Source organism: Eleutherodactylus coqui, chromosome 13, assembly GCF_035609145.1.
Source record: "Eleutherodactylus coqui strain aEleCoq1 chromosome 13, aEleCoq1.hap1, whole genome shotgun sequence".
Lineage (NCBI taxonomy): Eukaryota > Metazoa > Chordata > Amphibia > Anura > Eleutherodactylidae > Eleutherodactylus > Eleutherodactylus coqui.
In genome coordinates this window covers 114,146,964-114,174,583 of record NC_089849.1, presented here as the reverse complement: position 1 = coordinate 114,174,583, position 27,620 = coordinate 114,146,964, and the positions used below count along the sequence as shown (strand labels likewise).

Sequence of the window (27,620 nt, the reverse complement as noted above, 5' to 3'; positions counted from 1 at the left end):
TAGTCATAACAACGACATCATTAACCCATCAAGGCTCCATGATGTACAGTTATGTCATGTGGGTTCGGGGTTTGTATGGAGGGGAATCGGGAGGCGAACCCGCCCTATTCAATGTGGATGCTGGCTGACCCACCGTCAATAGCTGCAATCAGCACTCACGCTAGTCACGGCTATTAACCCTTTAAATCCCCTGATCAGAGTTCCTGGGTCCCGAATGGCCCCCTGCGGTGAGATCGCGAGGTGCCCTGTGGTTGCTATGGCAGCCAGGAACCTTCTGAAAGCCCCCAGAGCTGCCATTGTAGGTTGCCTTAACACCATGCTTGCCAGATCGCGCTATAATGTAATGCTATGGTATTACATCGTACCGCAGGAGCGATCAACCATCACAAGTTCATGTTCCCTGTGGGAACTAACAAAAATGTAAAAAGTTTTTTTTTTCTTTATAATACAAAATGTAAATAAAACAAAATCAAAAACACATTTGCCATCGCTGCATCTATAAAGCTCTGATCTCCCAAAGTAACACTATTTACCCCGCATGAATTCATGAATGGGTGAGTGAGGGCTGCCTCTGATTGGCTCAGCGCAGGGACAGCTGAGAGCTGCCCCTGAGCCAATCAGAGGCAGCACTCACCCATTCATGAATTCATGAATGGGTGTGAGTGAGGGATGCCTCTGATTGGTCAGGCTGTGACCAATCAGAGGCATCTCATTCAGCAGGCGGGGATTTTAAATCCCTGGCTGCTGAATACTACTCACAGCTGTTTAGAGCAGTTCAGGAGAACTGCAGCCTGCCGCGCTGAACTCCGTCTGCCGGGACCAGGTAAGTATATATATATTTTTTTTATTTTTACACATTTCTGGATGAATTGCAGGGAAGGGCTTACATATTTAACCCCTTCCCGACAATTCATCCCGCGATCGCCGGCAGCCCATTGCTTTCAATGGAGTCGGCTGTATTGCCGGCTCCATTGAATTCAATGGGCTAACATCGTTCTGCCGGGACCAGGTGAGTATATATATATTTTTTATTTTTACACATTTCTAGATGAATTGCAGGTAAGGGCTTATATATTTAAGCTCTTCCCGACAATTCATCCCGCGTACGCCGGCAGCCCATTGCTTTCAATAGAGTCGGCTGTATTGCCGGCTCCATTGAATTCAATGGTCAGTGCTCGTTTAATCGAGACGAGTACCGCGTGGTGCTCGTCTCGAGTAACGAGCATCTCGAGCACCCTAATACTCGAACGAGCATGAAGCTCGGACGAGTATGCTTGCTCATCTCTAGTGAGCACTGTATGTGTTGTTTGCTCAGGTGGGCGCGTGTTTATGTGAAGTATCTCTCAGCGGGAGGTTTTTAATTAGTGCGAAGTAAAAGCCATTGTCTTCTGCGGCAGGAGTCATTGTGTTTAGCTGGGCAAACAATCAGCGCTCCCCTCAAATCATTTGAAAGACTGAACGACTGATCTTTACACCTAACGACCAGCGAACCAACTAACGACTATTTTTATGCCGGCTGAAACTGAACGATAAACAAGTGAATGAACACGGCACAATGTCTTCACGTAATGATAATTATCGCTCGCTTTCGCTCGTTTGAAAGACTTTTGAGTGATAAGCGTTGCCTGTAAACGGGCCTTTGTTATCCCCCATATGAGGGCTAGATGAGGTATTTCGGATGAGTTCCTGCATTACCCTGATGGAAGCCGCGATTGTGTCCTGCTATACGCATGTTCCATCCAAGATTCAATTAAACACTTCTTGATAGCGGCCACCGCCCCCGGACCTAGAATGATCACAGAGTGAAGAGAAAGCAGTGGTCAGCCGGTGGTCACCACATGCTGCAGTAGATGTGTGGCCGATGCCTATGATGGGTCTTGGCACGGAGGTCACAGGATTATACTGTCGGCAAGAACAGCGATGGCAATTAACATCTTAACAAGAGAAAATGGATATAAAAAGTGTCATCAGCCGCCCTGCCTACTGAAAAATAGGGAGGGATGCTGTTTTACCAGTTTGTACATTCGATCTAGTACCAAGCGGGGCATAGATGTAGGCGATGAGAGATTTTAAACTTGCAAGAAAAACAATAAGTGAACCCTTTGGAACTACCTGGATTTCTGCATTGAGTCCTGCTGATTATTATCCAGATCCCAATTATAGACAAACACAATCTAACTAAACTAATAACTCACAAACAGTTGTATTGCTCATGTCCTTAATTGAGCACAGTTAGTAAACACAATGCAGGAATAAAAAGTAAGTGAACCCTTAAGTAGCCTGTGCATCCCCCTTTATTAGCAATCACCTCCAGCAAATGTTTCTGATAGCTGCAAGTAAGATCTGCACCAATATTTCTGGGATGCCTTGCATGCTCAGACCTGTTTAGGTCATGCCAGAGCATCTCTATAGGGTTAAGGTCAGGACTTTGACTTGACGATTTCAAAACACAAATCATCTAGTTATTCAATAATCCTTGAGTTATTTGAGGGCTCTTTCACACGGCCGCAGGCATTTCTACGTTCACCCGCCGGCGCAGTAGAAATGCATGAAAAAGCGCACAAGTCTAACGTTTGTGCAGCCGTTCAGACAGCACTGGCCCGGTGCATATACCCCGAGCCCGCGATGCCATTGGGCAGGGTAAGACAGTTTAGCGTTGCTTCCCGGCTCTCTGCAAGAGGAGGAGGCGGGATGGGGTGAGAGCTAGTGTGCTAAGCTCCCGCCCCCTCTCTGCCCCTTTTCAGCAGCCAGCAATGGCTTTGCAACTAGCTCCGCCCCACCCCACCCCCTGCTATTTCAAACAGCCAGCAAGGAGCGGAGAGAAGGGGGAAGGAGTTTAGCAGTCACGCTGCTAAACTCCCTCCCACCTCCCTTCTCTGGCCGCTGTCATTGGCTCCCATAGGAGTCTATGGCAGCGTCCCTATTCCGTCCGGGAAAGATAGTTCCAAGACTATCTCTTCTGCCTAGCGTAACAGCGCTCAGCGCTATACTGGCCGGCTGGGCGCTTTTGCGCTGTGGGAATACGCCTGTGTGATCTGATGTATTGGAATCCAATGAATCAGATGGTAGCGTGAACGGAGGTTTTTACAGTAAAACCTTCTGTAGATCTTTTGCTCTTAGGCCTCATGTCCACGGGGAAAATCGGGCCCGCTACGGATTCTACATGTAGAATCCGTAGCGGGTCCCTCCTGCCCCACGGACATGAGCGCTGAAAATAAGAATTTATAAGAATTTACCTATCCGTAGCGGGCGGGGACGCTCTGCTCTTCCTCACGGCCGGATCTTTTTTTTCGGCCGGCGGATGAATTCCTCACGCCGGCGGCACGTCGCCGGCACGTTGTCGACGTGCCACGCGCATGCGCCGGGCACATCCGCCGAGCCGAAGCAAGGGAGATGCGGCCGTGAGGAAGAGAAGACCTTCCCGGCCCGCTGCGGGTGAGTAAATTCTTTTAAATTCCTATTTTAGGTCTCCCGCGGATCCGGACGGCTTCCATAGGCTTCAATAGAAGCCCGCGGGAGACCCGCACGAAAATGGAGCATGGTCCAGATTTTTTCATGCTCCATTTTTTTTAAAATCACTTTTATTGACGATCCGCGGGTATTTATCTACCCCGCGGGTGGTCAATGCATCCCTATGGGGTGCGGATCTGCGTGCGGGAGAAGAGTTAAAATCCGCTGCGAATTTTAATTCTTATTTTCCCCGTGGACATGAGGCCTTAGGGTCCTTGTAGACGAGCCGATTCTCATTTGAACGAGGGAACGACGTCACCGATTGCTCACTCGCTCTCGTGCGGCCTGTATAGACAGGCACATATATCACTGGCTCGTTCAAACAATAAAACATTCAGAAACATTCAGGTCTTTCACATCCGCTGTGTACTTAAATGAGAAGGACTGAATGAATGCCGCTTAAACCGAATGACAGTGAATGATTTTTATGCCTGCAGAAAATGGACGAATGAGAAGTGAACGATTCTCATTCATCGTCCTGTGGCGTTTAGGCCGAACAAAATCACTGGTTTACATCAGTTTTGCTGACTACAAGATAACGTGATCTTTGTGTATTTTGGGGTGCTGAATCCAAAAATCACACCCATTTCCTCCAGTCGGGTCCAGTTGTTCCACAAAACCTTGTTTACTAATAAACTGTTGCAGTAAAAACATAATGTGAGCGAAATTATAACTTATTGTTGTATTGGTATGCATGTGGTCTGTGGGATGTCCTCCAAGAGCACAGGTTACATAGGGACTAAAATGTGTGTATCAAAGGAGAGAAAGAGCGGAAAGATTTCCATATGGACGGCAGAAGGGAAATAAAGAATTAAAAATAGAGATGAGCGAACCTACTCGTTTAGAGTAATTACTCGATCGAGCATCGCGATTTTCGAGTACTTCAGTACTCGGGTGAAAAGATTCGGGGGGCGCCGAGTCTTAATGCCACACTGCATGTGAATGATAGATAATAAATGCAAGGCATTGGTTGGATGTTGGCCAAGATACATGAGCCCACTAACCACTTCACGGTTCCTTATTGTTTTATCGGTGTCCTGCACAGGTGTTATTGGCTCCTCCATTTGGTAGTCAGCTACCTGCATGGTGAGAGGAGGATGCATCTATATGCATTCCATATGGACGGGGAGCGTGTATACTGCATTGGCATCAAATGACTTATTGAGTCAATGGGATGTGATCGTTATCTACCTGCAGAATGGAGGCTTTTTATTGACAGTTCAAAGAAGTCTAAAGTGTGTGCTGCTTCACAATGGCAATATACTAGCTTTAGAGATGAGTGAGTATACTAGCTAAGGCACATTACTCGAGCGAGATCCAGGTAATGTCAAGGAGTTTACGTACTTTTTCTTGCAGCTGTAGCTCCAACAGTCCCACATAGGAGAACACCGGTACTATATATGGCACGATCATTGTATTGACTTAATTGGGAGGGGGATTACACATTTTCTATGGAGTCCAGAAGCCTCAAGTTACACTTCTTGTGCCAAGTGCACCAACTCAACCTCACTGTCAACCAAAAGGTTGTAAAACAATGATTACTGCTAGTCTCAGGACTACATCACTGTCAGCGCCAGGCAGTATCATAGGCAGCAATGAGGTGAATGTCATTGCCACCTAACAGCAAGGTGCCCGGTGTTTAACAGACATATGACAGCAAGCGTTCTTTAGACCATAAGATAGCTGCAAATGGGTATTATTGCCCTATGGGGATCCTGCCTGTGAAACAATGTCACTGGTAGAGTATGGCAGTGGGGATGTATGCCTGCAGACAAATACCTAGGTGGATGGAATTCATGGCTGGGCTGCACACACATCATGATGATATTCACGTAGATGGGCTTAGTGATGTATGGACATGAAATGAACAGGGGCTCTCAGGAATGCACCTTGTAGGAACACAATGGGGGCATTCAGGAACAATGTACACAATAGGCCCCTCAACAAACATCACGCCTGGCTGTGAACAAAAGACCTCTTGTCAGAGTTATTATCAACCAGGACAATTCTCCTGTTCCCACAGATTACACAAACTAACACCTTTACTTAACCCCATAGGTGCAGGAGGCCATTGGTGTTACAGCCATTAAGACGCAAGCCACTAAGGGTCCGTTTACACCAGATGAGTTATCATTTGAACGTGCGGATGATGTCATCGTTCGCTCTCATGCAGCCGGTTTATACAGACGATATATCGTTGGCTCGTTCAAGCAAGAATCATTCAGAATCGTTCACATTCGCTGTAGAAGTGATGAGAACAACTCAATGATCGCTGGTTAACCCAAACGATTAGTCAACGAGCCAACAATGGGTTTTATGCCTGCAGAAAATGAATGAAGAGCAAATGATTTATCTTCATCGTTGGCGGCGTTTACACCGAACGATTATTGTTCATTTTCGCTCGTTTGAACGATGACCGTTTCGTATTAAATGGCCGTATGTGGATACCGCCGCTTCAAGTACTTGAATGGACCTCTGCTGCTCCGCATCCAAAACCATGGGTGCGAATTGTGACTCGAAATCAGCTGCGCATCTGCAGCGCATTTCAGAAGATACAGCGCTCCACCTCAGCCTTGCGCTGTCAACTCATCCTGGCACCCGGTAGTCTGTAGTGAGCGCTGCGCCACTGATCCGGTGATGGCACCGATAGTGCGGGTTTCGACTGATTTAGATGGAGAATTTTCCACTGTGAAGTTCTGCAGCAGTTCCGTCCCATGTGAATGTACTCTTTGCGTACTTCTAGCTGCATGTACTGCAATAGGCGGTGCCGGGTATTGCTGTATGGAAGTGAATATGGCTGAACTGCAAAACCAGAAAAAAGTCCATGGACATGGGGATGCTGACTCTCGGGGAGACAGAGCTGGACATTTTACTCCTGTGTCATGGCGAATATCATATTATTATATGAGCATCTAAAAAAAAACAGCCAGTGGCCTGAAATGAGAGGTCAACCTTATGCTAAATGCAGTGGGAATAACTACTTGGAAAGGAGTCCACTGGAGTCCTCCCTGCTAAGCCTAAATCCCTGCCATCTCAAAAATGAGAGGGGGACCTGCAAAAGAATGCTTGGTGCAATTGCTAGGATGTCTTGTTATATCTGTCTGTATTTACAAATATGTTCTAAAATGTGAACAAGGGCACCAGGTGTACCGTGTAAAGATACCAGCCTAAAATGTGCCAATTTTATCATAGTAGCTCATACTGAATGATACATTCGGTGCATCTTTAGACTCTTTAGTCTAAGCTTATACTTCCTTTTAGCTTAGTTTATGGCACATAGCATCGCATATAGTGATAAAAAAGTTATGCTAATATGACAGCACGTATACTTTAATTCCTTTCGCTTCAAAGCTATCGCTAACGCTTTCACCTCTCTTTTAATCCTTGCTCTCAGTCTCAGATCTTCTTTCAAGTGCCCACCTCCGGGGCACACTATTCACATCAGCCCCTCTCTCCTGTCCTCCCCTATGCACAGCCCGCACGCACTCTATACTTTCTTACTAAGCCTCACACCCCCTAACACCACTAACAAACATTACTGCCACCCCCACAAATCCCCTAATCATCTGCTCACGCTTGCTATTTTGCTGCTACTAGCAGCTGGGGATATCTCTCCCAATCCTGGCCCTCCCTTCACTGCTCCTAACTATTACCCCCTACCTGACTCACTAGGACACCCCTCAAGCCCAACTGCTAGCCTATGCATACGCTCCCCCGACTCCTTTCATTGTGCCCTCTGGAACTGCCAGTCAGCATGTAATAAACTCCCCACCATCCACGACTATTTTACTGCCCATTCTTTAAACCTGCTAGCTCTTATAGAAACGTGGATACAGCCGTCTGACACGGCCTCCCCTGCTGCACTGTCCTACAATGGCCTGCAGTTCTCCCATACCCCGAGACCAGATGACAGGCGTGGCGGAGGAGTAGGTGCTCTTCTTTCCCCGAAATGCACCTACCAGGTCATCCCCCCTGTACCCTCACTCACTTTTCCATCATTTGAAGTACATATGCTACGGCTTTTCCGTCCGCTGTCCATGCGAGTAGCAGTTATCTACCGCCCCCCAGGTGCTCCTCGCCTGTTTTTGGACTACTTTGCTGCCTGGCTCCCCCACTTCCTATCCTGCGAAATCCCGACCCTCATCTTAGACGACTTTAACATCCCCACTAATGACCCCAACTCCCTATCTGCCTCTAAGCTTCTTTCGCTCACCTCCTCCCTTGGTCTCTCTCAACTCACAGCCTCTCCCACTCACAGGGATGGCAATACTCTGGATCTGGTCTTCCTCCAGCTCTGCTCTGCTTCCAACTTCACTAACTCCCCTCTCCCACTCTCAGATCATAACCTCCTCTCTTTCTCTGTCACGCTCCCTAACATCTCTCCACACCCACCTACCTACCGTACCTACAGGAACTTTGAGGCCATTCACACAGAAGACTTTGCTGAATCCCTACAGTCCTCTCTGTCCCCCATCTCTCTCCTCGCCTGCCCCAACCTGGCTGCCGATCACTACAACACCGCTCTCAAACATGCCCTGGATGAAGCGGCTCCCCCCAGGAGCCAAGCCATCCGATGTAGAACGCGCCAACCCTGGCTCACGCCTCAAACGCGCTTTATCGGGCGGTGCTCTAGAAGTGCTGAACGGCTGTGGAGGAAATCGCAAACGTCCGCAGACTTCCTCCACTACAAATTCATGCTCAAAACCTACAACCTTGCCCTCCACCACGCCAAACAAGTCTACTTCACCTCTCTCGTCTCCTCATTATCGCACAACCCTAAACGACTCTTCGATACTTTTCACACTCTTCTCAGCCCTAAACTGCAGCCCCCAGTGACGGATCTCAGTGCTGTTGAACTGGCTGCCTATTTCAAAAAGAAAATTGATGACATCCGTCAAGAAATAACTTCCCAATCCCAGACTAGCCCTGACCTTAGTCTTGTCAGCACTGCATCTAGCTCCTGCTCACTGTCTGTACTCAGACCAGCAACAGAGGAAGAAGTCTCCAAATTGCTCTTCTCTGCTCGCCCCACCACCTGCGCTAGCGACCCTCTCCCCTCACATCTCCTCCGATCCCTTTCCCCAGTGGTAATCTCCCATCTCACCACTATATTCAACCTCTCTCTGGCCTCTGGCATCTTTCCCTCTTCTTTCAAACACGCCATCATATCCCCACTGCTAAAGAAGCCGACTCTTGACGCAACTGACGTTGCCAATTACCGACCCATCTCAAACCTCCCCTTCATCTCCAAATTACTAGAACGGCTGGTTTACTCCCGCCTTGTAAGCTATCTATCAGAGCACTCTCTCCTAGACCCCCTACAGTCTGGCTTCCGACCCCAACACTCTACAGAAACTGCCCTTACAAGGGTATCAAACGACCTATTATCAGCCAAATCAAGGGGTGACTACTCCCTACTGATCCTCCTCGACCTCTCCGCAGCATTTGACACTGTTGACCACAAACTCCTCATCAGTATGCTTCGCTCCATCGGCCTAAAGGACACTGCTCTCTCCTGGTTCTCCTCCTACCTATCTGACCGCTCTTTCAGTGTCTCCTTTGCTGGCTCTACCTCTCCTTCTCTTCCCCTTGCTGTTGGGGTCCCCCAAGGCTCGGTCCTTGGCCCCCTCCTTTTCTCTATCTACACAGCCCCTGTTGGACAAACCATCAGGAGCTTTGGCCTCCATTACCACCTCTATGCTGATGACACCCAGCTATACACCTCTTCCCGTGACATCTCTGCACCTTTCCTCCAAAACATCACCAACTGTCTGTCTGCTGTCTCTAACACGATGTCCTCTCTCTACCTAAAACTAAACCTCTCTAAAACTGACTTACTGGTGTTTCCTCCTTCCACCAACCGACCTCATCCTGACATCTCCATCTCAGTGTGTGGCGCCACCATAACTCCCAAACAACATGCACGCTGCCTTGGGGTCATATTCGACTCAGATCTCTCATTTACCCCCTACATCCAATCAGTGGCCTGAACCTGTCATCTGCACCTCAAGAACATCTCAAGAATCCGCTCTTTTCTCACCATAGACACGCTGAAAACGCTTATTGTTGCCCTCATCCACTTGTCAGGGTAATAAAATTCTAAGTACAGCACCAATCAGGCCCACCCCACTTGCCCCGCTGCCGGTGATAAGAAGAAAACACCACACGGAGGTCTGGTATCGTTTCTCACACGGGACATGGCTCTCTGCCGTGCTTTATTACAGATTACATGAGATCTTATACCCTTTGTCCCATCACCAGCAAGGGGTGATGGGCTCATAACCATATATGGGAAGTCCGGATTTCCGGCCTGAGACAGTGAAAACAGTCGATATCTTGCTATGGCGCCTCTGGCTTATGTGCAGAAAATCACGTATTCAATTAACTCCAGTGCAAAGAATTACCCACTCAATTTTAAGAAAGCGGCCAAGCATGCATTCTCCATATATGGGAAGTCCGGATTTCCGGCCTGGGACAGTGAAAGTTATGTACATTTGAACATCTTGATATTGCACTTCTGGGAAAACAGCCAAGTACGTGTCCTTCGTCCGATTCTTCTTTGCTGTGTTTAAAGATACATTTTGTCTTCGCCTGGCAAGGCCTCTTGGCATATCTGATGTAAGGCGACATATAAGTTTTTTCTCATTTGGAATTGAATAGAACTTGCATATAGGTATAAAAGCATAAAGAACATATGGCAATATATACATATACCCTCACACACTCACGGCTCGACTATTGCAACTCATTGCTGATCGGCCTCCCCTGCACCAGACTCTACCCTCTCCAATCCATCCTGAATGCGTCAGCCAGGCTCATCTTCCTGTCCAGCCGCTACTCAGATGCCTCTGCCCTGTGCCGGTCACTGCACTGGCTGCCCGTTAAATACAGAATTCAATTTAAACTTATTACCTTAATCCACAAAGCCCTCCACAGCGCAGCGCCCCCCTATATTGCCTCCCTCATCTCCATCCATCACCCAGCCCGGGCTCTCCGCTCGGCAAGCGAAACTAGACTGCACACCCCTCTAATTCGAACTTCTCACTCCCGCCTCCAAGACTTCTCCAGAGCAGCACCAGTCCTCTGGAATGCACTACCAAAGAACATCCGGGCAATCCAGGACTCGAAAAACTTCAGGTGTGCTCTAAAAACGCACCTCTTCAGGGATGCATACTGCATTCCCTAAACAAACTCCTCTATACACTGCCTGATAACATGTTCCCTGACCTACTGACCACAATCCCTGCTAGCCATCATAAACCGCTCCTGTAGTCATATTGATCCTGCCGTCGCATAGCTAAATGTCTGACTGTTGTCTGTATACAGCATCCCTCACTCTCCATCACGCGATACTGTGCACACCTCCAGCCATTTTACCTTCTGTATCACCCCATTACTTGTAGTATGCAAGCTCGTTGGAGCAGGACCCTCACCCCTATTGTTTCCACCAACTGATTACGATTGTAACCGTGGTTCTGTAATGTTTGTACTTTTGTCTTTCTGTATCCCCCCCGTCTATGTAAGCGCTGCGGAATATGTTGGCGCTATACAAATAAAGTTTATTATTATTATTATTATTACTGAAAATGTATATGAAACTTATTAATGTGAACCAATCCGACAGACCAGAGACTCAACCAGAAGGAGGATTTAATTCAGCATTAAAAAAAAAATTGTGGGGTCCCAGTTCTTTCCTTTTTTCTAGGCGCAGAGAAAACTTTTGGCAGGGTGCACGGGGGATTCCAGAAGGTAGTCCAGAAGGAAACAACTGCTCCCCTACCACAGTTGTTGATGATGATTGGGACTGGAAGCTTAAAGCTCTTAAAGCTCCACCAACCATATAAAATGAACACCCTGTTTAACCACTTGTAGGCTTTCCATAAATGGGATATGGAGTCTTTACAGAAAGAAATACATCATGTGGGCCACCATTTGCTGGAGGTTCGGAGTACGCAGGATACTTGATGTTCACTGGAAGGCTCTTCAGGCGCATCCTCATTAGATTTCTGACATTCTTATCCACTTAGAAGACATAGAGAACTGCCATAGATGCAATAACATTCATATACGTGGCCTAAGAAAGGAAGTTTAACCTGTGCAATTAGAACAGTGGGCCCAAAAATACTTCTGCGAACTTCTGCAGAGGTTTTCTGAGGAACCTATCAAAATAAATAGGATCCATAGATCACTGGGACCAAAATCATCTGATTTATTGAGTCTGATAGACGTTATTTGGCGCATTTATTTCTTCAAGGATAAAGAAGCCAATCTGAAAGAAACCTGGGACGGGGGTTCATCCTTATTACAGAGCACTACAATTACTATACTCCCTGATTTGGCCATTAAAACCCTTCAGCTGTCCAGGGCCCTGGGACTCCTATTGGTGCTCTATAGTAAAAGGAGGATCCCTAACCGTTGGAGATACCCCCTCCAGCTTATAGCTAAACAAAGAGGCAAATCAGCAATCAGAAAGACTCTGCGAGACCTCCTTGAATTTCTTGGCGTCTTCGAGTTGCCCATGATTGCACTTCCAGATTGGCCCACTCTGGTTACAGTTTCCATTCTTCTGCCTCGGGAGAAGTGGCAATCCACCCGGTCTTCCACATGAGATAATAGAGGTCCTCGTTCTTCCCCAACCTGAAGATTTAGGAATGGAACTTAAATTTAGTTCCTACTGCTAGGAAATTATTCTTCTGCCACGATTAATCTTTACATTCTGGCTCAGTCGCCGCGTTTACATGGGATGATTGTTTAGATTACTGCGAGCGTACGGGAATCTGTACGATTGTGTATGATAATCGTCCTGGTTAAAGGGCCATTAGCCTTATCGCTATTCTCACCCAATTAACCCCTTGAGTGGCAGGTTTCCTACCACCTTGTCGTGCCCACCAGGGCAGGTTTTTTAAAATGGTCTAATCATTGAATTTCAACTAGTTTTGCAGTTGCGTCTCAAGAGCCATAACTTTTTCATTTTTTCATTGACACGGCCGTATGAGGGCTTGTTTTTTGCGGGACAAGTTGTGATTTTTTAAACGGGGGAGGAAAAAAAGAAATGGGGAAAAAAGAAAAAAAAGGGGCCATGTCATTAAGGGGTTAAATAATGTATTAAGTTCCTTCTCTGGGTCATTATGACGCATGGATACCACATTTGTAATTGTATTTTTGATTTTTTACAAAGTAAAGGGAGACAAGTGTTTTTTTTATTTTTTTAATAATTTTTTTACTTTTTTTTTTTTTAAATTTTTTTTAAATTTTTTTTTTTTGTCCCTTTAGGAGACTTCCACAGGGACCCATCAGGACCCCTGATCACATTCCGGGGGTCCGATGGTGACAGCCCTTTACATGCTGCAGCGACAGCCCTTTACATGCTGCAGTCACATAGACTGCAGCATGTAAAGGGTTAACACAGCAGAGATCGGAGGTTTTCTCTGATCTCTGCTATAAGAGCAGGTACCTAGCTGTCCTCTAACAGCTAACAACCAGCTCTCCCTGCCACAGAGACCATCGGCTTGCTTCTGACTAGCCGATGGTCTCCATGGCAACTTGTAAACAAAGCAGGAGGTTGCCGACATGTCGGCAATACCTTCTGCTGGTTTTTCAAAGCCCTTGCTTTGTTCTATGTGGGACTGTGCAGGCAGAGCACACTGTCACAGCTTGTGGCATTGTGCTCTGCAGCTCCCATAGTGATACATAGCCCGGAAATCTTCCGGGCTATGTTGCTATGAGCAGTGGAGCTCGTCCCCGGAAATTTTCCGGGCGTGCCACTCAAGGGGTTAAGAGGTGTATGTTGTTGCTGGGGTTAGTAGGCGGATGAAGTCCTGATCACTGGCTTCCTCTCTCCCACTTAGGGACTGCAGTACAATAATCGTTCAGCCTAAGCGCGGCAATGACTGAACAACCAACGATATTTTTCACGCTTTGCTCATTATTCATTTTCTGCAGTATCTAAATGATAACTTATTAAAAGATGTGGTGTGTCTTGCGGATATCAAGATATCAAACAAGGCATTGGTAATTTGTTGCCTGATCATCAGTGGGACCCCACAGCAGCCGCCTTACAGTGGGAAGCTTTGGAATGTGTAGTCCAAGGCATATTTCTATCCCATAGACCGAAAAAGCTATTCTAAATTGACTTTTCTGCTCCATATGTTTGGGCTATGGGAAACCTCTAATAAAGCAAAATCTTCAGACCTGATGAGGAGTAAACTATCCTCACTATAACACCAAGTTCTAGTGATCCTCGACCAAAAAAAAAAAAATTACTTTGCCTTAGGGATAAAGTTAAGGACTGTATATTATGAATATGGGGAGAAATTTGGGAGATGGCTGGCCAGGGCACTCTACCGTCATATACATCAATCCCATATTTTTTCTATTCTCCCACTAAAGGGATGGTGTATTCTTCCCAGGAGATCTTGGAGGAATTTCGTTCTTACTACTACAAGCTTTATAATATTCATGAACAACATGATTCCTCTGCGGCTCCATTACAAAGTGATATTAGGAATTCTTTGGAGGTCAATGCCCCAGGAAATGTCCCTACTAGTGCCACCCATACTCTAGATTAGGATTCCTCTCTTACTGAACTAGCTCTGGTTATACAGGAGCTGAAGGTGGGGGAAGAACCCGGGACCTGACGGGTTTACACCCAGATTTTGTATTCTCTGTGATGAACTATTATGCAGTTTATTACTTTGAGCATTTAACACAGTTTTCCATGGCTGTCCTTTCGCTCAACAGTCCCTGCAGGCTCACATCACCGTTATTCCTAAACCAGAGAAGGATCTCTCAACCTGTAGCTGTTCTCGCCCTATTTCATTAATTAATGTGGATGTCAAGCTATTCTCAAAAATGATAGCTCTTAGATTGAATCCTTACATCCCGACTCATCCAAAAAGAGCAAATGGGATTTGTATCAGGACACAGGCCAGGGACGATACTATAACAATTCTATCATTGATCCCCCAGGCTCACAGGACCAGTGACCCACTATGCCTAAAGTTCACTGGTGGCTCTTGGAGGAGACCCTTATGAAAATAGGCTTGGGGTCATGAATGATGGCCCTTTATCCTCATCCCTCAGCACAAGTAAGGGTGAATGGTTCCATATCGACCTCCTTTCTGATTAGAAATAGGATGAGACAGGGCTGCCCTCGCTCCCCATACTTGTAGATTTTGGTTATGGAATCGTTAGCTAATGCCCTTAGGAAAAATGAATATCATGGGAATAAAGATAGGGGACATAGAGCATAAGCTGTCACTTTTTGCAAATGACTTGTTGCTCTATGCACCCTTCCCTAGAGTAGGTCTCCCAGTCATTCTTTCTGAATTTAATCGATTTGGTACAGTTAGTAATTTCAAGGTAAATAACTAAAAGTCTGAGATACTGAACATCACCTTACCAACTCGGGAGGTGAACCATCTTCAGAAAGCCTTCCCCTCTTCTGAGTCCTCTTGAATCGGATCTCATAACTTGAAGTTGGTTGTCATTGTCTTGGTTTGGCATGGTTATGCCCTGAAGATCATCCTACCCAAGTTATATGTGTTTCAGAATGTTCCCTGGGATTTATCTGTATAGATTGCATAAGCTGGTAAGTGGTTTTATTTGGAAAAACTCTACTTCACGGTTAAGTTTTAGACTTATAAGTCGGCTGGAGGTAAAGCATTGCCCAACTTTGATTTATATCACAAGCCATCCATTTGCAATTATGTTCTTGACCTCTTCCATCACAGGAAAAGCAAGCTTCGGGTAACAATAGAATGCACACTGAACCCAATAACCGTACAAGGGATTTTTTTCAATCCCTTCGGGAGACCGATTGGGCTGTGTCCGGAGTCTCACCTTTTGTGCTTGTTCTCCTGTGGACCTGGTGTAGATTTGCTAGCAGTTCCCATCAGGTCTCCTGCCCTGGCCCTTAACACCCTTGGTTGGTAAAAGGCCGTTTCCATCTATGGTGTCCAGCACATCTTTATCTTTTTTACCAGATGTCCCATTTCCTTATATAAATGATGTCTTTGGCTCATTGAGCCTGCAGCCTCTCTCCGACTTGCTAGGGGTCTCAGGACCATATCAGGGTTTTGGCTACAATTTTTTCAGCTTAATAGTTCTATTTCTTCTCCAACACCCGCCTCTAATTTTACTTTGGAACTTACCACTTTTGAAACATTATGCCTTTCATCTTCGGCCCCATCACGGGGTTTCCTTGATGTAGGCATTGTTGCTGGATGGGGAGATAGGAGATTCTGCCCCTAGAGGAGGGGAGCTTGGGAGGATAATTTGGGTTGGACCTTGCCTGAGGAACTCTGTTATAAGGCCTTTGTCCTAACTCATGAAATGTCGATCTCTTGCAGGCTGCAGGAACTTAATTTTAAAATTCCCTCTCAATGGTGCATAACCCCCCCCACCAACTACATAAAGTGTACCCATCGGTCTCTAACCTTTGTTGCAGGTGCTCTGCTGCAACCAGAACCATGTTCCATATTTGGTGGGATGGTTCGCTGGTAACTCCTTTATGGAAAGACATCTGTGCCCTATGCAAAGCACTATGTAAGACGTCCACAGATATGGCCCTTCTCACAATGCTCACAGGCTCTATTTCTCAATGCAAGAGGGGTCTCCTAAGACATTATATTATGGCTGCAAGTCAGGTAGGCTCTGGTGGTCGGTTACTCCCCCATCTAGGGTATCGTATGATATAAGGAAGAGCTATGATCTTTAGAGGACAACGGTATTTCCAATTTTTATTCCACCTGGGCTACATGGCTTGATTTGGGGGATTCACCTGCTTTTTCGACTTGGCTAAACAGTACTCTTCCGCCTTACATCTCCCTCTGAAATAGATGTGTTATTGGCCATTTTAACCTTCTGTTCCTTTCCCTAGTTTCCTCTCCACTCAATGCTTCTTATCTATCGTTGACCTATTTCATGCTGTGAAATTACTCCGGAATCTCTATCACTTCCTCATTTTCCGGTGCCTGTATAGAGGATAACCCTCCATTATTGGACTGCATGCGGTTGGGAAAGGTTTTGTGATGTCAGATCCCAAATAAATATTTCTTGAACTATTAAAATGCAATAAATTTATCAAATGTCGCCCAATGTTGATCAATTAGTTGCATCCTTAAATACTTGTCTAGAGATGCGGAGTCCCTCTGCACACCATCCAGCCACTGCAGCGAGCCGGAGATGAATCTTGCAACTTTAAAAAGTCCCATGCCATAAATGTCCCTAAAAACCTTTCCTCGCACCTATTATTCTAGACACTATTGAAAAGTGGCGTGCGAGGTATAATATCTGTTCTTTTTGGGGAAAATCAGTGGTAAATCTGCAGAAATTAATTTACACCAAAATAGGTGCAAATTACAACAGAATTCTCCTGCAGCGCCAGTAATGCGTCTCATCGATTCTCTAATTATTTTTTCTGGGGCGGGGAGGGGGTGGGGGTTGCTCTGTGTAATTTATACGCTCTTTTTACACTGGTGCAATATAAGTAAAATGAACAATTTAATAAAAAATGTCTTCTGGCTGTTCTTGGGTCTGTGACACAGAAGGGGACGCGTATTTACGTACACAATTGCACCACATTTTTGGGCATTGAATGTTGTGTATTTGTGTGCTTTTTACAGTTTTTTTTTGTGCCCGCAACAAAGCGCGCACCGACGCCGTCAGCCATTGAAATGCCCAATTACTTTAAGGAGCCTAAAAAGTGTTCTTTCCCCGCAGGAAAAAAAAAAGAAAGCATGCTGCGACCAAAATGCGCACATAAAGTATCCGAATGAACAAACCCATTGAAACCGATGGATTCTATATTCTGCATAGTATGCACGCAAGTAAGGCCGCTTCACAAGTACATTTGTGCGCGCCTGAGCGTAGTGGTTTCGCAGAGCGAAGAAAGCTTTATGTGCGCATTTCAGCATATTTTACCGCACTTTTTGAGCCCGCAGGGCATGTTCACTTGTACGCGGCAAATAAAGATGAACCAATTGAAATTGCTAATTCGTTCCAGATGTGTTCTTTTTCCTGCGAAATTCCGCAGTATTTCATGCATCTCGTGTGCTGCTCGGACATTTGCGCACCCCCATTTTTTTTAGGCATGACCAGAATGCGTGTGCAAAATACGGAAATGTCAACAAACCCATTGAAATGAAGGGGTTCTATTCTCTGCGTAGTGCGTGCAAATACGTCCAGGTGACTCCGGCCTTTACTCTTCAGTGCAGGTACAGATTTAGCTGCAGACGCTTCAAACCATCAATGGGTTAACAATCCCAGGGACTGTGGAGGAAGCCTGCTGGCCAGAGCAGCAGACACTACTTGAGCGGAGCTCTTCGGCAATGATGTGGGTGGTAGTTGGCAGTCAGTCCCTGGGAGGCAGGGAGTGTATTGTGCTCTTACCTCCAGCACTGGCACAGTAGTGAGCAGAGGGGCTGAGGACTGGCCAGCTGCAGGCGGCACCAGTCTGTGGGACTGCATGGATATAGGGGCTCAGCGGCGCACTATGGAGAATACAGGTCTTTTGTGTCACTGGTGGGAATTACAGAAGCTCTACATCATTATGGAAAAAGTGGATTCCTGGCTGTGGATATAATTGGATTTATCATTATACCTGGAGATGGAATATTGCATTAATGGGACCAAGGACACTGGAGGACGCTGAGCAGGTAAATGCAGGTCTAGGAGCTAGAAGTTCAGTCTGGCAGGAGTTCTGCTCAATGATTTCACTCTGTCGCTGTCTTTAGAATGGGATCTTCATTATACTCCCCTTCTGTGATATCTGCATACACTATTGCATGGAAGTTGATACTATGTATTTGGACTGTGTATAGACCGTATGTAGCACTGTGTATATGGACTGTGTATAGACCGTATGTAGCACTGTGCATATGGACTGTGTATAGACCGTATGTAGCACTGTGCATATGGACTGTGTATAGACCGTATGTAGCACTGTGTATATGGACTGTGTATAGACCGTATGTAGCACTGTGCATATGGACTGTGTATAGACCGTATGTAGCACTGTGCATATGGACTGTGTATAGACCGTATGTAGCACTGTGCATATGGACTGTGTATAGACCGTATGTAGCACTGTGCATATGGACTGTGTATAGACCGTATGTAGTACTGTGCATATGGACTGTGTATAGACCGTATGTAGTACTGTGCATATGGACTGTGTATAGACCGTATGTAGCACTGTGCATATGGACTGTGTATAGACCGTATGTAGCACTGTGCATATGGACTGTGTATAGACCGTATGTAGCACTGTGCATATGGACTGTGTATAGTGCTCAAAACTATACATTGGACTGTGTTTAGACTAAACATGCTGCATATGGAGTTTATTGTACTATGTATATTGTCTGTGTATAGACTGTATGTAGTACTATGTATTTGGATTGGGGATAGGCTATAATGTATAGACTGCTTGTACTATGTATATGAACTGTGTAGAGCACTTTGTATATAGTATCATGTATGGATTGTGTAGAGCACTATCTATATGGACTGTTTAGTGCACTTATATACATACTGTGTATACCATTATGTCTATGGATTAGGTATATGTACTATAGTACTCCCCTTGTCCATTGACATTTGTCCTCTAGACTGTCCATGAAGTTTGCCTTTTGTAACAAAGTTTCTGAACAGTTTTCTCTTGGGCTCTATGCCCCTTGGCTCTACTTCCTCACCTGGCAGTGCCTACCTGGTTTTTTTTATGAGCTCACAGCAAACACCTACCCTAATATATGATGTAGGCTTCACCACCCAGTCTATCAGGACCTTTAAACATGTGGATTTGTACTACCTAAGTCAATAGAAGTTGTAATCCCTGTCTGTCTGGCTAATGGACTGTTTAATACAAGGTATTCAGTCGGAGAGCTGAATTCCCTCAGAGCTGAAGGAGAGCACAAGTACCTGAAGACATTACAATGAATAATGCCATCTGTACTGGCCATTTCCCAAGTCCTCATACCTTGCAATACTGGTATACCGGGCTGTCTTAGAGAGATCATCAATGGGGATTGCTAGTTTATGAATTTATTGTCTTGGTTGATTATATATGTTACAACTTAAAACTGGAATACATTAAATAATACTTCTCTGAACTGGACACAAGGCATGACCTTGTAAAGGTCATGGGCGGTCTCGGCATGAGGGCTAACGTCTTCCGTAGGCAAATGTCTGTACTATTATCGGGATACATTCGACATCCGAGAGACCTGAGCAGACCATGCAGCCAGACCATAGTGAGAGATGAAGAATGAACTCCGCTTAAAGAAAGATCCTAAGAATATTTAAGGCTTATGACGTCACAATTACCGGAGCTGGGAGAAATTACTCGGCTTCTTGGAGGCTCCAGCTTTGCTTTTTAAGTAGCCCGCTGTTCAAGGTCAAGCGGAAATGTGATATGAGCTGCCAGTCCCACCTCTACCACACTGCTCAGCACTCATCGTCTCCTCCAGGTTTGGAATGATGGTCACGATTGGTTAGGACTCTACATTTGTCTAGATGACTCTTTGAGCCACCGTAAAGAACCCACATGAGGAATAGAGGCGTAATGGAGTTTGTCCAGAACTAGAAAGAAGGGTCTGCTGTTTTTCCACATCTGTCCATGGACTGTAATGCAGTTTAGCTTCATTCACTTGACAAGATGCAATACCAGACAGTCCACGGACAGACGTGGTGCAGTTTCTGGAGAAGCAGCAGACCTTTCTTTTCTGGTCCTCAACAGATGTCTGTTCACACTGCAGCCAAATGCTGGTTAAACCCAGTCATCTGCATTAATACTTCTACTATATATCAGTGCTGATCGGATGGTTTTCTGTAGGCCATTCCTGAACCAGTCTGTACCGTATCCTACAGGGTCAACCATTGATAGCTGAGATATGCAGCCGGTACAACACAAAAGAGCCTTTATTCCTTTAACATGGAGGCTGTGTATTGGGAATAAGGAGTATTATCAACCAGATTATTCCAGAAGGAAAGGTCACAATGCCGTTCTGTCACCTCACCTTTATCTCTCCATCATCCCAAGAATGTTCTTGCATACCTTCTGCTTGGGATGTCACTGAAGTTGTGCAATGTTCATTTGTTCTCTCAAGTCTAACTTTCCAAAGCGTCCTGTGTGTATTTCTGTACATTACATGAAATCGGTATGAGAACATCTCATCTGTACTAAATGTATCTGGGGACTCTCCACCCCGGAGGTGTGCAACATAGAGCTGCGATCATGGGGAGACAGGGAGATTGTCTGGGTCTTTGGGCAAGCTGGCCTTATGTTGCACGTTGCCATGTGTTGTACTATATAGTGCCTAAAACCCATGTGGAAATTGGCATGTGGTGCAGAATTCAATTCCGCAGGATGTCAATTTTTGTTTCCGCAGTGGAAACGCATTCAGCTCCTCTCAATGAGGGGGGTGAATGGCGCACAGAAATACGCAAGAAAACCTGGTTTAAAATCTGCATCAAATGGTGCAGCTTCGGGGCCATGCTTTCTGCCGCAAATCAGCGCCCATGGGAGCCAAGCCTAAGGCTTGCTCCGTAATTTAGATATTATATTTACTTTTACTGTTGATAACCCTAGACCTTGACCATGACCTTCGGGAAAAAAGGCCAACTTATTCTGCAGCGCTTTACTTATTACCCCCTCCCAAGCTGGGTGCTCATTTTACTGACCTCGGAAGGATGGAAGGCTGAGTCAACCTTGAGCCGGCTACCTGAATTGTGTAGGGATTGAACTCCTAACCTTCAGGTCATGAGCGAGAGCTTAGCACTGCATTTCTGCTGCTCTGCGCCACACGAGGCAGATCTACAGCAGATTTTACACCTTCTATTTGAATTCACTTGAAAGGGTGAAATCTACTGAAGATATGCAGCAAAATCATCAGCAAATCAGCTGTGGGTGAGCGCACCCTTGGGCCTCATGTCCACGGGCAGGTCAGATTCCGCATGTGGAAGCCCATAGCAGAATCCAACCCTGCCCGCGGCTGAGGACACTGCTTATCTATCCGGGTCTTCTTTTTTTTGTACTGCGGATGTGTGCGGAAGTGCCAACTGTGAACATGCGCAGTCCATTTCCTGCTTTCCCACGGAATCAGTTGCCCATTCGCAGTGCCTGCTGCAGAAAAGCCACGGATCAGATGGCTTCCATAGACTTCCAATGGAAGCTGTCCGTGTGGAAACGCACTTAAATGGAGCATGCTGCGATTTCTTTTCAGCACCCAAAGATCCACAAGACAAATCTGCATGCTTTAATTCAGGTGCGGACGCCATGCTTCCCTGTGTGTGGCTTGAATTAAGGATTCTGCAAATCAAATCCGCTCGTGGACATTGGGCCTTTACTCTACTACTCATCAAGGGAGAACACAGGGACAAAAGATTTGTCAGCCTGGGAAGGTTGTGTAGGTTTTTGGATATAGGTGTTAAGCAGTCAGCCTAGACCTTAAAGGGGTTCCGTACTAAAAAAAAAACCCCCAAAAAAACAAAGCTAGACTTACCTATTCTTCCCCAGGCAGCCTCCTCACCAGATCTTCTCCCTGCCGATCTTCTCCTGTCTCCTGCAGTCCCCCGGGTCACCTCACCTCCAACTGGACGGATCCTCTTCTTCCTGTGACGCAGTGTCCAATGCTGGCATTATGCTTCCTGCAGGTCAGTGTACCCGGTCACTAGTGACGTAGCGTTCACTGCCTAGCAGGGAATGCTGAATGATTGGCAGCCTGCTCTAGTGCGACTGTGTGATGCTTCACCGCTAGTGTTTCATAAACTATATGAAACACTGGCGGCGAGACATCGCGCATGCGTGCTAAAGCAGGCTAAAGAACGCTACGTCACTAGTGAACGGGTACACCGACATGCAGGAAGTGAACTGCAGATAATGGACGCTCCAAAACAGGAAGAAGAGGATCCTGCCAGCTTGCGGTGAGGTGACCCGGGGGACTGCAGAAGATCGGAGAGGAGAAGATGCGCTAAGAAGACTGCCTGGGAAAGAATAGGTAAGTATTGATTTTTTTTTTTCTATTGACAGGATGAAAGAGAGAGAAAGGTGAATGTGAAGCTGGAAACCCTAATTACATAGGAGGTACCACAAGTTCATGTAGTTGTAAATCTGTGGGGTCTTGTTACGCCAGACTAAAAATATTCACCTAGGAGCCCTTAGCTCCTAAACGGGGAGAGTTGGGGGCCAAATTACATTTTAGTCACCAAATTTAAATACATCTAAAAATGTTACAATAAAAAAAGCATTTGTGTCCAGTGCCTGCATCTCCCCTCGTGCTGATTTTTCCATTTCTGCTTCTGACAACTGAACAGTTGACTTGAAGCCTGAAAACTATTTATAGTCCTAAAAATATACCAAAATAGCTCCTTTATGGACAAGAATATTGCTACTTTAAAACAACCCACTACAGACAATATTATATTATACTGTCCTTATGTACAAGACTATAACTACTATAATACTGCCTCCTGTGTACAAGAATATAACTACTATAATACTGCCTCCTGTGTACAAGAATATAACTACTATAATACTGCCTCCTGTGTACAAGAATATAACTACTATAATACTGCTCCCTATGTACAAGAATATAACTACTATAATACTGCCTGCTATGTACAAGAATATAACTACTATAATACTGCCTCCTATGTACAAGACTATAACTACTATAATACTGCCTCCTGTGTACAAGACTATAACTACTATAATACTGCCTCCTGTGTACAAGACTATAACTACTATAATACTGCCTCCTGTGTACAAGACTATAACTACTATAATACTGCCTCCTGTGTACAAGACTATAACTACTATAATACTGCCTCCTGTGTACAAGACTATAACTACTATAATACTGCCTCCTGTGTACAAGACTATAACTACTATAATACTGCCTCCTGTGTACAAGAATATAACTACTATAATACTGCCCCCTGTGTACAAGAATATAACTACTATAATACTGCCCCCTGTGTACAAGAATATAACTACTATAATACTGCCCCTATGTACAAGAATATAACTACTATAATACTGCCCCCTATGTACAAGAATATAACTACTATAATACTGCCCCCTATGTACAAGAATATAACTACTATAATACTGCCCCCTGTGTACAAGAATATAACTACTATAATACTGCCCCCTGTGTACAAGAATATAACTACTATAATACTGCCCCCTGTGTACAAGAATATAACTACTATAATACTGCTACTATGTACAAGAATATAACTACTATAATACAGCTCCTATGTACAAGACTATGACTACTATAATACTGCCTCCTGTGTACAAGAATATAACCACTATAATACTGCCCCCTATGTACAAGGATATAACAACTATAATACTGCCCCCCTATGTACAAGGATATAACAACTATAATACTGCCCCCCTATGTACAAGACTATAACTACTATAATACTGCCTCCTGTGTACAAGACTATAACTACTATAATACTGCCTCCTGTGTACAAGACTACAACTACTATAATACTGTCTCCTGTGTACAAGAATACAACTACTATAATACTGCCCCTATGCACAAGAATACAACTACTGTAATACTGCCTCCGGTGTACAAGAATACAACTCCTAGAATACTGCCCCCCCCCCGAGGTACAAGAATACAACTCCTAGAATACTGCCCCCCCCGAGGTACAAGGATACAACTCCTAGAATACTGCCCCCCCCCGAGGTACAAGGATACAACTCCTAGAATACTGCCCCCCCCCGAGGTACAAGGATACAACTCCTAGAATACTGCCCCCCCCCCCGAGGTACAAGGATACAACTCCTAGAATACTGCCCCCCCCCCCCCCGAGGTACAAGGATACAACTCCTAGAATACTGCCCCCCCCCCGAGGTACAAGGATACAACTCCTAGAATACTGCCCCCCCCCCACGAGGTACAAGGATACAACTCCTAGAATACTGCCCCCCCCCGAGGTACAAGGATACAACTCCTAGAATACTGCCCCCCCGAGGTACAAGAATACAACTCCTAGAATACTGCCCCCCCCGAGGTACAAGAATACAACTCCTAGAATACTGCCCCCCCCCCCCGAGGTACAAGAATACAACTCTTAGAATACTGCCCCCCCCCCGAGGTACAAGAATACAACTCCTAGAATACTGCCCCCCCCCCCGAGGTACAAGAATACAACTCCTAGAATACTGCCCCCCCGAGGTACAAGAATACACCTCCTAGAATACTGCCCCCCCCCCCGAGGTACAAGAATACACCTCCTAGAATACTGCCCCCCCCCCCTCGGTACAAGAATACACCTCCTAGAATACTGCCCCCCCCCCTCCGGTACAAGAATACACCTCCTAGAATACTGCCCCCCCCCCTCCGAGGTACAAGAATACAACTCCTAGAATACTGCCCCCCCCCCGAGGTACAAGAATACAACTCCTAGAATACTGCCCCCCCCCGAGGTACAAGAATACAACTCCTAGAATACTGCCCCCCCCGAGGTACAAGAATACAACTCCTAGAATACTGCCCCCCCCCCCCCGAGGTACAAGAATACAACTCCTAGAATACTCCCCCCCCCCCCGAGGTACAAGAATACAACTCCTAGAATACTCCCCCCCCCCCGAGGTACAAGAATACAACTCCTAGAACACTCCCCCCCCCCCCGAGGTACAAGAATACAACTCCTAGAATACTCCCCCCCCCCCCCCCCGAGGTACAAGAATACAACTCCTAGAATACTGCCCCGCCCCCGAGGTACAAGAATACAACTACTAGAATACTGCCCCCCCCGAGGTACAAGAATACAACTACTAGAATACTGCCCCCCGACGTACAAGAATACAACTACTAGAATACTGCCCCCCGACGTACAAGAATACAACTACTAGAATACTGCCCCCCGACGTACAAGATATTATAGTAGTTATATTCTTGTACATAGGGGCAGTATTATAGTAGTTATATTCTTGTACATAGGGGGCAGTATTATACTAGTTATATTCTTGTACATAGATGGCAGTATTATAGTAGTTATATTCTTGTACACAGGGGGCAGTATTATAGTAGTTATATTCTTGTACATAGGGGGGAGGATTATAGTAGTTATATTCTTGTACATAGGAGGCAGTATTATAGTAGTTATATTCTTGTACATAGGGGGCAGTATTATGGTAGTTATATTCTTGTACATAGGGGGCAGTATTATAGTAGATATATTCTTGTACATAGGAGGCAGTATTATAGTAGTTATATTCCTGTACATAGGGGGCAGTATTATAGTAGTTTTATTCTTGTACATAGGAGGCAGTATTATAGTAGTTACATCCTTGTACATAGGGGAGCAGACATGACCAATATGTAGACACACCAGTTATGGTGGAAACCAACATGAGCCTGATTTATAAAACCTCACAGAGCAGTGGTCTCCAACCTTGTGACTTTTCAGCTTTTGGGAAACTAGACATCCTGGACCTAGCTAACGTTACCTAATCTACATAGAGCCTCGGTCTCCGACTCGTGGAATGCTTACAGTTGTTGGGCCGTGCTGAGAGTTTTAGTTGCACAGCAGCTGATGATTAGCAGGTTGGAGACCACATTTCTATGAAGATGAGGCAACATTAGCTAGGTCCGGGCTGCACAATAACATCTGGTAGCTATTGGCTTGTAATGTTAGCGCATAGCAATGTCACAACCCACAGTGCACCTAACCTCAACACCAAGCTATACCCAGCTATAACATGTGGTTCTAAGCAATCACATTAAAGCTATGGCTAAATGCAATTCTTCCATATCACAGCTAGGACATTCCATTAAGATATACTCATCATTGTGGCTTTCAACAGAGATCTACTTATCTTAGACTGCTTTGCCAAAAATTTGGTAAAGGCCCATTTAAACACAACGACTATTGCTCAAAAGACATCTTTTGAGCAATAATCGTAGTTTCTAAGTGTACCCATCTTCCAGTTTTCTGCCGAACTACAGTTTTCAATTCTGCTTGAAAACCATTGTTTGGCAGAACAGCTGATAAGTAGGACCACAGGCTGTGTTCTGCCTGGGGAGAGCTAATTACAGCTGATAACATATCAGGTGTTCTCAGCTGTCAGCCCCACCTGCAGAACAGCTGAGAAGCAGGACACATGCTGGCTGCTGTCCATGGTGCTGAATTTTCCACGGGGAGCTAGAGATTACATTGTTTTCTCTTAGAAGCCCTTGGCTGAACAATGAAGCTAATTACAGAGCTCAGATCTCCTGCTGAGTTCCGCAACAGCTCCCAGAAGCTCATTTGCATGCAGATAAAGCTGATATAGGCACTAACTGCTAGTAGTACTTTGAGTACTTTATGCAAAATGATCGCTGAGCTTTCAATCTTTTGAAAGACTAAAAGCCCATTTAGACACAACGATTATCGCTCAATAGATGTCGCTCAAGCGGCTTTTGAGTGATAATCGTTGTGTCATTTACAATGCAAGATGATCACTCTAGGTAAGCGATCACCCTGCGCTGCCAGCGAAGGATGCAGAAGACAAGCGAGGTGGCCCCGCTTGTCTTCTGCATGCAACTGTTCCCTTCTCCGAGCGCCCGGCTGTCATACAGCCCGGCGCTCGGAGCGGAGGATGCAGAAGACAAGAGGGGTGTCCCCACTTGTCTTGTGCATCCAGATATTTTCTGCACAAAGAGCCCGGCTGTTATACAGCCGAGCGCTCCATGACGGGTATGGAAAACAGAGCTGGACCGCTCTTCATGCCCTGCCTGTCATTAGGGAGCGGGATACAGCTGAAACAATAGTATCAGCTGTATCCCGCTGTGAATCCCTGTTAAGACTAACTGTTGTCTGTCAGCATGCTGAAAGAAGACGATGAGTGATGGCTTAACGAAAACCGCACGATGTCAGTGCATTTACACACAACGATTATCGCTCAAAAGATGGCTTTTGAGCGAATTTTGAGTGATAATCGTTGTGTATAAACGGGCCTTATCTGTGTGTGTAAACGGGCCTCAACATAGTCTGCTTCACCATCATTGCTGCCTTCCTGGGTCACCCAGGAACAGCAACCCACCAGCAGACGGCTACAACCTATGCTCTCCCTCCCTACTGCAGGTAGCATCGATAGCAAC

At 45.7% G+C, this 27,620-nt stretch overlaps 1 long non-coding RNA gene across 1 annotated transcript in view; it reads left to right on the top strand.

Moving 5' to 3' along the window:
* Positions 1 to 17,905: 17,905 nt before the first annotated feature.
* LOC136587484 (uncharacterized) overlaps positions 17,906 to 27,620 on the top strand; it is a 192,026-nt gene continuing 182,311 nt past the window's right edge. Inside the window, exon 1 of the long non-coding RNA XR_010787467.1 lies at positions 17,906 to 18,167. This is a non-coding gene — a long non-coding RNA (uncharacterized lncRNA). The remainder of the gene's footprint in view (positions 18,168 to 27,620) is intronic.